The sequence below is a fragment of the Polypterus senegalus genome, chromosome 12 (assembly GCF_016835505.1).
Source record: "Polypterus senegalus isolate Bchr_013 chromosome 12, ASM1683550v1, whole genome shotgun sequence".
Taxonomy (NCBI): Eukaryota; Metazoa; Chordata; class Cladistia; order Polypteriformes; family Polypteridae; genus Polypterus; species Polypterus senegalus.
Window position 1 is genome coordinate 136,752,344 of NC_053165.1, and position 10,513 is coordinate 136,762,856.

A 10,513-nucleotide genomic window follows, 5' to 3' on the forward strand; every position below is an offset into this window, starting at 1 on the left:
AATTTCAGCTCCAAGATCATCGGAGCATGGTCTGAAATAACAATAGCATCGTATTTACAAGATTTAATCTTAGGCAAGAAGTTATTATCTATAAAGAAGTAATCAATCCTTGAGTAGCAATGATGTACTGGTGAGTAGAAAGAATATGTTCTTGAATTTGGGTTTAAAAACCTCCAGGGATCTGATAAGTTGTGATCAGTTATAAACTTTGTAATTATCTTTGCGGTGTTAGTTGCGTTCCCCTGTGGAGGAAGTCTTATCTAAAAGTGGATTTAGAACACAATTAAAGTCCCCAGCCATTATAAGTTTATGAGTGTTCAGATTGGGAATGGATGCAAATAAATTTTGTATAAATTCCTTATCATCAACATTAGGTGCATAAACATTTATCAAAATCATTTTACAGTTAGATAAGTCTCCCATGACCATCACATATCTCCCTTCAGGATCCAATACTACATCTGATGCTACAAATGGTACTGTTCTATGTATGAGAATTCCCACCCCTCTAGTTTTCTTTGTAAAACTAGAATGGAACATTTGGCCAGTCCAGTCTTTTGCAGCGGAACTGATCCTTACTTAGTAAGTGGGTTTCCTGTAAAAATACTATTTTAGCATTTAGACCTGTTAGGTGAGAAAGTACTTTCTTTCTCTTTAATTCGTGATTCAGGCCTTTAACATTCCAGCTTACGAAGTTAACTGTCCCATCATGGAGACACTGATTCTGAGTTTTTGGTGTCATATTATAGTCTTAACTGGAAGTGAAATAGTTTAGGTCTTAATTTCCTATTCCCCCAAGAGTTGTTGCCATGCAGCTTATTATTACGTTGATAGTTATAATTATAAAGATTGAGATGATAGATTAGATATAGATCAAGCCTGCTCTCTTTCTCTTCCCCCCTTAACCCCCACCCTCCCTTTTTGCCTCCCCAGGTGAGGCTAAAACCCACTTCATGCAGTCCCAGTCCTCTGACATACCCAGAGACAGAGCACGTCCAAAGCACATCAAGCCCCCATGCAGTGGGCTTTAAGGTTAAAAGATAGAGATATCTGTTACCAATATAGTCTTTAAAAGAGGAAAAAGAAAAAAAAAAAAAGAATTTTGCACTTAATATATATACATATATATATATACACACATATACATACATATATATATATATATATACATACACATACACATATACATATAATCTTCATCAATTTTAGTGCATTAAGATGATATCCCCAGATAATAAACCCAGGTGATGGTGTTAAAGATGTGTCCAAAACAAGCATAACAAGTCTTAATGCAGTAATAGCAATAACAGCAAACCAAGGGTATGATATTGAACAGTCTCATTTAGGGTACACATGAAATAATTAGAAAAGAAAAAAAAAAGAGGAGGAAAACGTAATTAAGCACAATAAAACATAAACATTTAGCCCTAGTAATACTAAGTAATGATAAGTAATAAGTAAGTAATAATAATATAAGAATATGAGAATATATGCTGATAAAAACCCGTATTTTAAAACAAATAGATCAGACAGTAGATTATTAATCCTAGCTTTATCATTTACCGCCATGACTCACAATTATGTATCAGAATAGTCCCGGATCAGCTTTCTTAACTCATTTTCTGCCTCCTCCTTGCTAGCGAAAACATAGAAATGACCCTGCCATTCCACTTTCAGTTTTGCGGATACAGGAGGCCGTATTTGACATTGGCTTGCCGTAGCAGCTGTTTAATATTATAGAAGGCGGCGTTTGATAGCTGTTGCTGGAGAGAAGTCAGGGAAGACGCGAATGTGGCAATCTTCATATATAATATCTTCCCCTTTTTTTTTCCTGAGGAGTTCCATCACCTCTAACTTAAATGATAATCGTTCAAAACGGACTATAAAAGATCTTGGTCGGGTCTGACGGTGTTTGATCAGCGACGCGTAAGCCGCTGCTATCTCAGATTCTGCTTTAAAGTCGCCCCGATTATTTTAGAAAAAGTTCAGTTGCGAATTTCACGGGTTTAAACTTTCTCGATTCTCCGGCAGCCTTCAATTCTGACATTATACCTTCTATTCCCATCTTCTAAAGCAGCCAGTCTGTCTCCAAGTTTTTCTCCGAGTTTTTACATTCAACTGACATTTACTGCTCTTTCCTCGGCACTGGCAGCTAGATGTTCGGCTATTTCGATCCGATTCGTGAATGTCTCACTAAGATGCTCCAATCGATCAGCAAGCGTGCTCAGTTTAACGAGTTTTTCTCAATGCGCTCTTCGATTTTACCCAGCACCTGTCGAAGTTCTAGTTGTACCTCTTGGCGCAGCCTTTCATTTGCCTGTTGGATTTCCTGTTTTAATTCCTGTTTCAGTCTCTCAAGTGCCTTTGCCGTTGCTTTCTCATTAGCCTTCTCGCTTTTCTTTATATCTTGCCTTAGCTCAGCGAGCAACACTTTCAGTTCAGATAGCTGAAATGTGCCTTCTTGTGCCGTAGATGAAGCAGCAGACTCTGCTGAAGCGGTGTCCCGCTGCTCCAGTCCCGCGATTGCGTAACTGAAGCCGCGGACCTCCCGGCCTTTTCCAGTTTCAGGTAATCCTCTCCAATCGGCGAGCTATCCACATCTGCACTCACGATCGCACCTTCGCTCCCCTTTTCGCTCTCAGCCGGCGACGATGTAGCGGACCGTGGTCCCGAGGAGTCTGTACTTTCGCCCATCTGATCCAGGTCTGTCTCTGAGAGGCCGTATCTCGAACTAGGGCTTGCTGATCGCAGCTTGGATGTAGCTTTAGTCTTCGATTCTTTCGGACCCCCCTTCTTGTTGGCCATGTTTATATGTGTTTACATATACTGTAGCGGTCCCTCTCGGGTTGAATAAATACAGGATATCTCAGAATAATAAGCAAATAATATGAAAAATAGCACCACTGCTAGCGGAGCTCCACTTCAGACGTCCATCTCTCGCATCGGACGAGACCAACAGGCTTTGTGGGAGATGTTTAATTGGAAGCTAGGTCCAGAATGAACACCAACTTCCAATTGCTAGTGCTTAAAATCAGTGGTCTCCAAGACCGGTCCTGGAGGGCCACACTGGCTGCAGGTTTTCATTTTAACCATTTTCCTGATTAGTGACTTGTTTTTGCTGCTAATTAACTCCTTTTCCTTTCATTTTAATTGACTTGTTATTTTAAGATTTGTTTCCCTGAATATCTTCACCATTCCTCTGAATTGCTTCATTTCTTTCCTTACATGGCACCCAAACAGAAATGAAATGTGAAGTGAGTGAGCCAACAGAAGACCAACTAAGTCAGGGCCTCAAACTCCAACCAGTTTCGCTTCAACCAGTCTTGTTGTAAATTAAACCCGATGTTTAATTCCATGACTTGTTGCTGCTCTCATTGTGCAATAGCGTATATATACATTTCTGAAATTGTTGATTTTCTCTTTCCTAAGAGCACTATTAAAATGCTTGGGGACCTGAGCAGATCAACATCCTTGATACCTTTATCTTTCTTTATTTTCAGATATTATACTGTATGATGGACACAGTTTGCTGGTCATTTGTTGGCTTGTTTTGTATCTCGTTATTGTTTGGCTGCTAATTAAGGAAAAAGATAATAATTAAAAGATCTGAATCTTCCAGAGCAAGTCAAATTAAATTCATTCAAAAGAAGTTAAATAGCCGCAAAAACAGGTCAGTAATTAAGAAAATGGATAGAATGAAAACCTGCAGCCACTGTGACCCTCCAGGACTGGAGTTGGGGACCGCTGCTCTAAATGAAGAATGGAGCAGAAGGGGCATGGCTTCTGGTGGTCAGGCACAGGTGACATCATGCATCTAGGGCTTTCTCTTCCTGTACTCTATAAAAAAGGCAAATTTAGTTATTGGCTGTGTTACACTTAGGTCATTTTTACCTTATGGGCCACTGATTTGCTCCCGAGACATGCGTGTTTGACACTGATTTTTGTTCTGGACAACCAATACAAGTGCCTTCCATAATGTTTGGGACAAAGACACATTTTTCCTTGATTGAACACTCTGCTCCACAGTTTAAAAGTACAAATCAAACAATTCACATGTGATTAAAGTGTAGACTATTGTACAGGGTGGTCCAGATCTAATTATGCAGATCCAGATCGTCTGGATGACTTTGTTTTATGCTGGGACGATTGCAGTTCTTCATGTCGTCAATTCGCACACTTGTCGATGGTACAGGATTTTTTGGGGTGATTTTCTATTTAATAAACTTAATAAGTTATAGCATAATGAAAATTGCATAATTAGATCTGGACCACCCTATAGACTTGCATGTAAGGGCATTTGCACACGTTTCAGTTTCTACGTGTTCCCCCATTTCAGTGCACCATAATGTTTGGAACAATTGGCATCACAGGTGTTTGTGATTCCTCAGGTTTGCTTCATGGCTTCATAAGATACCTCGGCTTGCTTCTACCCTTTGGAGACAAGAGCTGTGCCAATGAAAGTCAAAGAAGCCATTATGAGGTTGAAAAACAAGAATCAAACCATTCGAGATATCAGTAAATCTTTAGCATGACCTAAATGAACTGTCTGGAATATCAAGAAGAAAAAAGGATGCTCAGTAATCACAAAGGGACTGGTGGAAGACGTCCACTGCTGGCAACAGAAGAATTCCCACATACGGTAAAGGTAGGGTTGACAGACGTTCCTTATGTATATACGGGACATGTCCCTTATTTGATAATTTTGTTCCCTGACCTGTACTGACCTTTCAGAGACACCCATATTTCCCGTATTTAGTTCATTTTCAAATTCTGTAATAAAAATATATTTTTACTACCTTCTTATGGTACTTAGTTGTAACTTTATAAGTAATTATACTTTCTTTTCTCAGATTCTCTCGATGAAAATAACCCAAATGTAATGAGGAAACGAGTGTTTGCTGCCTGTTTGCAACTCGTTCAGTTGCTATGGTTGGCCGAGGACAACGACACTCTAACCGTTTTGCTCTCCAGCCGCGCGGCTGTGCAGTTCTGTATCAGCATTGCAACATACAGTGACTGTCAACAAAGGGTGTTCTTACTACTTGCCACGGCCCACTTTTTTTCTAACTGCCTGTATTAAATAAAAATAATATTTCTCTGTTGTCTGTATTAAATAAATATTTTCAAATGATTTCACTTTTACAGAATTTCTTTTTAGCTTGTATTAAATATTTTTCAAATGATTTTGCTTTTGTTTTCCTCATAACCCATTAAAATCCTTGATTTATGTTTTTAATTTATATCTCTATTTTTATATAATATATTGGTCTGGGTGTGTAGGGGGCATGTATAAATTTATATATATAGTAATATAGAGATAGATTATAAGAGTCTCCGGTATTTCTAATTTTCTAATAAGGCAACCCTAGGTAAAAGGAAAGCCCCAAATGTCTTTGTGACAGTCCAGAAACAATCTTCAAGGGGCAGATGTGTGTGTCACAGACGACTTTCAGCAGAAGACTTCATGAACAGAAATACAGAGGCCACACTGCAAAATGACAACCAATAGTTAGCCACAAAAACAGGATGACCAGGTTACAATTCATGAAAAAGGTTTCAAAAGAGCCTGCAGAATTCTGGAAAAGGTCTTGTGGACAAACTAACCAAAGATGAACCTGATCAGAGTGAGGGCAAGAGCAAAGTGTGGAGACCAAAAGGAACTGCCCAAGATCCAAAGCAGAGCACCCCATCTGTTAAACATGGTGCTGGGGGTGTTATAGCTTGTGCATGTATGGCTGCCACAAGTCCTGGCACACTTCTCTTCATTTATGATGAAGCTGCTGATGGCAGACACACAATATGAATTCTGAGGTTTAGAGAAACATCTGATCTGCTCAAGTTCCAATAAATGCCTCCAAAATCACTGAGCAACACTTCATCCTACAACAAGATAATGATATAAACATAATGCTGAGACAACACAGGAATCTGTCAAAGTTAAACAATAGAAAATTCTTGAATGACCAAGTCAGTCACCTGATTTCAATCTAGTTGTGCAGGCCTTCCATATGCTGATGAGAAAACGTAAGGGGACAAGCCAGGATCTAAAGACGGCCGCATTAGAGGCCTGGCAGAGCTTCACTAGAGAAGACCCTCAGCATCTGGTGATGTCTATGACTCGCAGACTTCAAGCAGTCTTTGCAGGCAGGGGATATGAGACAAAGTCCTAAATATGATGGCTTTAATAGATCATGTAGAAAAAGTGTCAGCTGACCAAAATGTCTGCAAATCCTTTCAAATGAAAGTCTGCACTTTAATCGCTTCTGAATTGTGTGATTTGTAATTTTGAATTGTGGAGCAGAGGGGGAAATCAAGGGAAAATGTGTCACTGTGTGAAATAATATGGAGGGCGCTGTATATGTATGTTTGTGCATGCTTGTGTATAATATATAATATTTGTTACTGGCTCATTTTTCTTGTTTATTCTCTTGTTGGTTCAGATTTTGTTTTAAAAAGTGCCTAAAGGCCTTTTGCTGAAGTTTACCTGGAATTTTCTAAACTATGCTGATCACTGTAATGTGTGCTTGCCATAACAAATTAAAATGGTGTCATTTACATTCCTGTGGCATTCTGCACAATTATATCTCATTTTGTTATCATGTATCCTGTCACCTGCTAGATACTGCTGAGATTAAGCATGATGGAGTAGTGGGTAGCATCAGCCCTCATAACAAGTTTCACGTACAAGTCTAGGCTGTTGTCTCTTCAGTGTGGATGTTCCTATGGGGTTCATTTGGAACTTCAGTTTCCTCACACAACATATTTACGGTTGCATTTATTTCATATTATGCATGAATATCGATATGTTTTTGTCTGAACTGCAGTAGACTGCCATCACAGCTTGAACTAGTTCCTTGTGCATCAGGGTAAACTCTGGCTCTTCTGCATATTATTAATGGAATCAAGAGTATACGAAAGATACGGGCAGACTGTACAAATTAGACTTCATGTCATTTTAAGTATATTGGCAATAGCAGATATGATTTTATTTACAATTGTCAGAATTAACATCAGGGTAATCTTTTACCTGCTTGTGTTTCTCGTGTTCTGCATTCAATATTAGCTCATCCTCTCAAACGTTCAGAATGTAAATTTCTGGTTTTGTCATATCTCAGCCAGGGTTCCGCTTCTGACTGAATTCAAATGTTTCTTTTGAGCCTTTGTTGTTTATTGGATTTATTTGTATGTGTTACTGTTTCCTTTGTTTCTTTGCCTTGTTTGTATCTGCATCTAAGCCTGTGTTATTTTTCATGTGTTTTGTGGCGGTCACTTCCAGGAACTGCCCTTCCATAGTCCTTTGGAATGTGCTTACAAGTGGGGAGTTCTTTTGTGGATTCAAATGTGCTTTGTGGGTCCGTGGTGGTCTACACTTTCATTATTTGAATCACAAAGTAGATTACAATATGCAAGCTTTCGAGGCAACTCAGGCCCCTTCTTCAGGCAACATCTTGCCTGAAGAAGGGGCCTGAGTTGCCTCGAAAGCTTGCATATTGTAATCTTTTTAGTTAGCCAATAAAAGGTGTCATTTTGCTTGGCTTTTCTCTACATTCGTAATGGCTAACACGGTACAACAACCTAGTACTACTTGAATCACAAATAAATCCAGAAAAGTATGTGTAATTTTAAGTTTTTGACTGCTATTTGTTACCATAAAATTAAAAAATACTTTATTTTCCCTTATTTTATTCTTTAATCAAAAATCAAAATCTGAAAATTCCTTTCATTTTCGTGTTTTCATTTTTCCTTTCTAAAACGAAATTTCAAATACCAAAAAGTGCATGGACCATACAGGACTGTCTTATTATTTTAGGCAAATATTATTGCCTTTGTTCTCCATGGAGCTTCACTGTAATTGAAAAACATTTTTGTGAAGAATAAATCTTTCAATTTTAAAAGATTCTACAAAGCCTTTTTTGTGTTTAGTCTGGGTTTTTGACAGGATTTTCCCCTCTAGTGGACATTTTTGGAAGTATTCTTTTGCCGCTGTCTAGATCTCCAGAGTCCCAAATAATAGTAATAAGGCAAAATGCTACCCTTTGAAGTTAATTGCTGTTGGAGAACTTTTCTGATGATCAACAGTATCTATAAAAAGTATTCATCTATCGTTATACAGCAAGAATAATTTATTATTATTAAATCACATTTGATTTGACTATTTTAGGGCTATTTTTTTTCTATTTTGTCCTAGGGCTGAATATTTTCCCAAACACTCAGTTTTCTGAAAAGCACACAAATGAATGGTTTCACACATAATTCAACATAAAATACTTATTTATGGCAAAATGTCACTCTGTTTTATGTTTCATGTGCCTCCACATTATTTAAATTCACATACTTATTACATACGTGCTTGCCTCATCACTCATAAGCTGAAATGCACTTTCTGGAAAAAAACAACTTGAAGTAGTGCAGTGGCTGGTAACCCGTTGTGTCCACCAGTACGCCACGTCGTTTGATGAAGTCCAGTTACCAGGTTGCCTCCCATGGATCTATGTCTGTGTAGTCTTCCCTGGGCAAACACTGTCGTAGGTGCATCAGATACACGAACGTGTTCAGCACTACGATCAACTGGGAACTGATCAGCTGATTCAGGTACCTGACTTTCCTTTTCAATCTCCAGATCACTTGTATCAAAATCAGACTTTGATAAGTCATAGTTTGATTTAGAAATAATATGCAAAAAATCAATAAATAATATGCAGAGAGTATTTTGTTTTTCATATTTCTTTGCTCTCTTGCCCAATGCTATGCCATGACGTTGTTTACTCTTTGCTGCTCACGCACGCAGGGATTCAACATCAAGTTAGCGAGTCTAATGGTCCTCCTGGCAAAAAGGGTCTACCTGTAATGTAATAGTGACTTTTATTTATTTATTTATTTATTTATTTATTTATTTATTTATTTATAAAGCACATTAAAAACAACATCAAGGCTGACCAAAGTGCTGTACAATTAAACCCAACGCATCAGACACACATCGGTAAAAGAAACAGAAACACATAAACACATAAGAGCTGAAGAAATTCATAATAAAAACTACACAGATAGTAACATATCATACTTGGTTAAAGGCCAGTGTGTTTTTAAATAAAATTTAAAGACAGAAAGTGAAGGAGCCTGCCTAACATGCAACGGCAAATCGTTCCAGAGTTTTGGAGCTGCAACTGAAAAAGCCCGATCACCTCTGAGTTTGCATCGTGTCTTAGGAAGACGTAAAAGTATCTGGTCTACAGACCTGAGAGAGCGAGACGGTACATAAGGGTGTAGCAGTTCCGACAAATAAAATGGGGCACGACCATTAAAGGATTTAAAAACAGGATCTTAAAATGAATTCGAAAATGAACCGGAAGCCAGTGAAGGGAAGCCAAAATTGGGGTAACATGCTCATTCTTGCTTGTACCAGTTAAAAATCGTTATTTTATTAACATTTACAGCTTTTTTTCACACTTTAGTCAACATCCGCCCTAAAAGACTTCAACTGAATTTTTTAACAATGTCATGTTGCATGGGGTTTGTGACTGGACGGCCTTTCTCAGGTCCAGCCACATATTGTCAGCTTGATTGAAACCTGGACTCTGATCTGAGCCAGCCACTCTAGAACATTAACATTGTTGGTTTTGAATCATTCATGTATAGCTTTGGTTTGATGTTTGGGGTCGTTGTCTTGCAGAAAACAAATCTTCTCCCAAGGCACAGGCTTATTTTAGACTGCATCAAAAACATACAAGCTGAACTCTATGGTTAAGATGCATCAGTGTCTGATCACACCATCCGTCACTTTGTATTGACCATGGTCTCAGTGGAAGGTGACCCAGGAGGATCCACTGTTGAAATTAAAAAATGAAAAAGCTAGACTGCAGTTAGCTAAACTGCATATTAACAGGCCACAATGCTTCTGGTAGAACGTCCTTTGGACAGATGAAACAAAACTGGGGCTTTTTGGCAACTCACGTCAGCTCTGTGTCCACAAACGAAACAAATTAAGCTTGCAAAAAAAAGAATACAATACCAACTGTGAAACATGGAGGTTATGGTTATGCTTATGGCTGCTTTGCTGCATCTGACATGGGGTGCATTGAGTCTGTGCAGGGATCAATGAAATCTCAAGACTTTCAAGACATTCTGGAGCAAAGTGTACTGAGCAGTGTCAGAAATCTCTGTCTCAGTCACAGGTCATGGATCCTCCAACAGGTCAATGAGCCAAAACATACCGCTAAAAGCACCCAAGAGTAATTGAGAACAAAATATTGGACTGTTTTGAAGTGGCCTTCTATGAGCTCTGATTTGAATCCTATCAAACATCTGTGGAAAAAACTGAAACGTACAGTCTGGAACAGTTTGCTCAGGACAAGTGGTCCAAACGACCTGCAAAACGTTCATGGAGAGAGTTCAAGGGATCACTTGTTTGCAGTGATTTCCTCTGAAGGTTGTGCAAGAATGCATTAGGTTATGGGTCCTGCCATTTTCATTTGTGAATATTTTGTTGAATCAAAACTCTAAAGCAAAGTCTGAT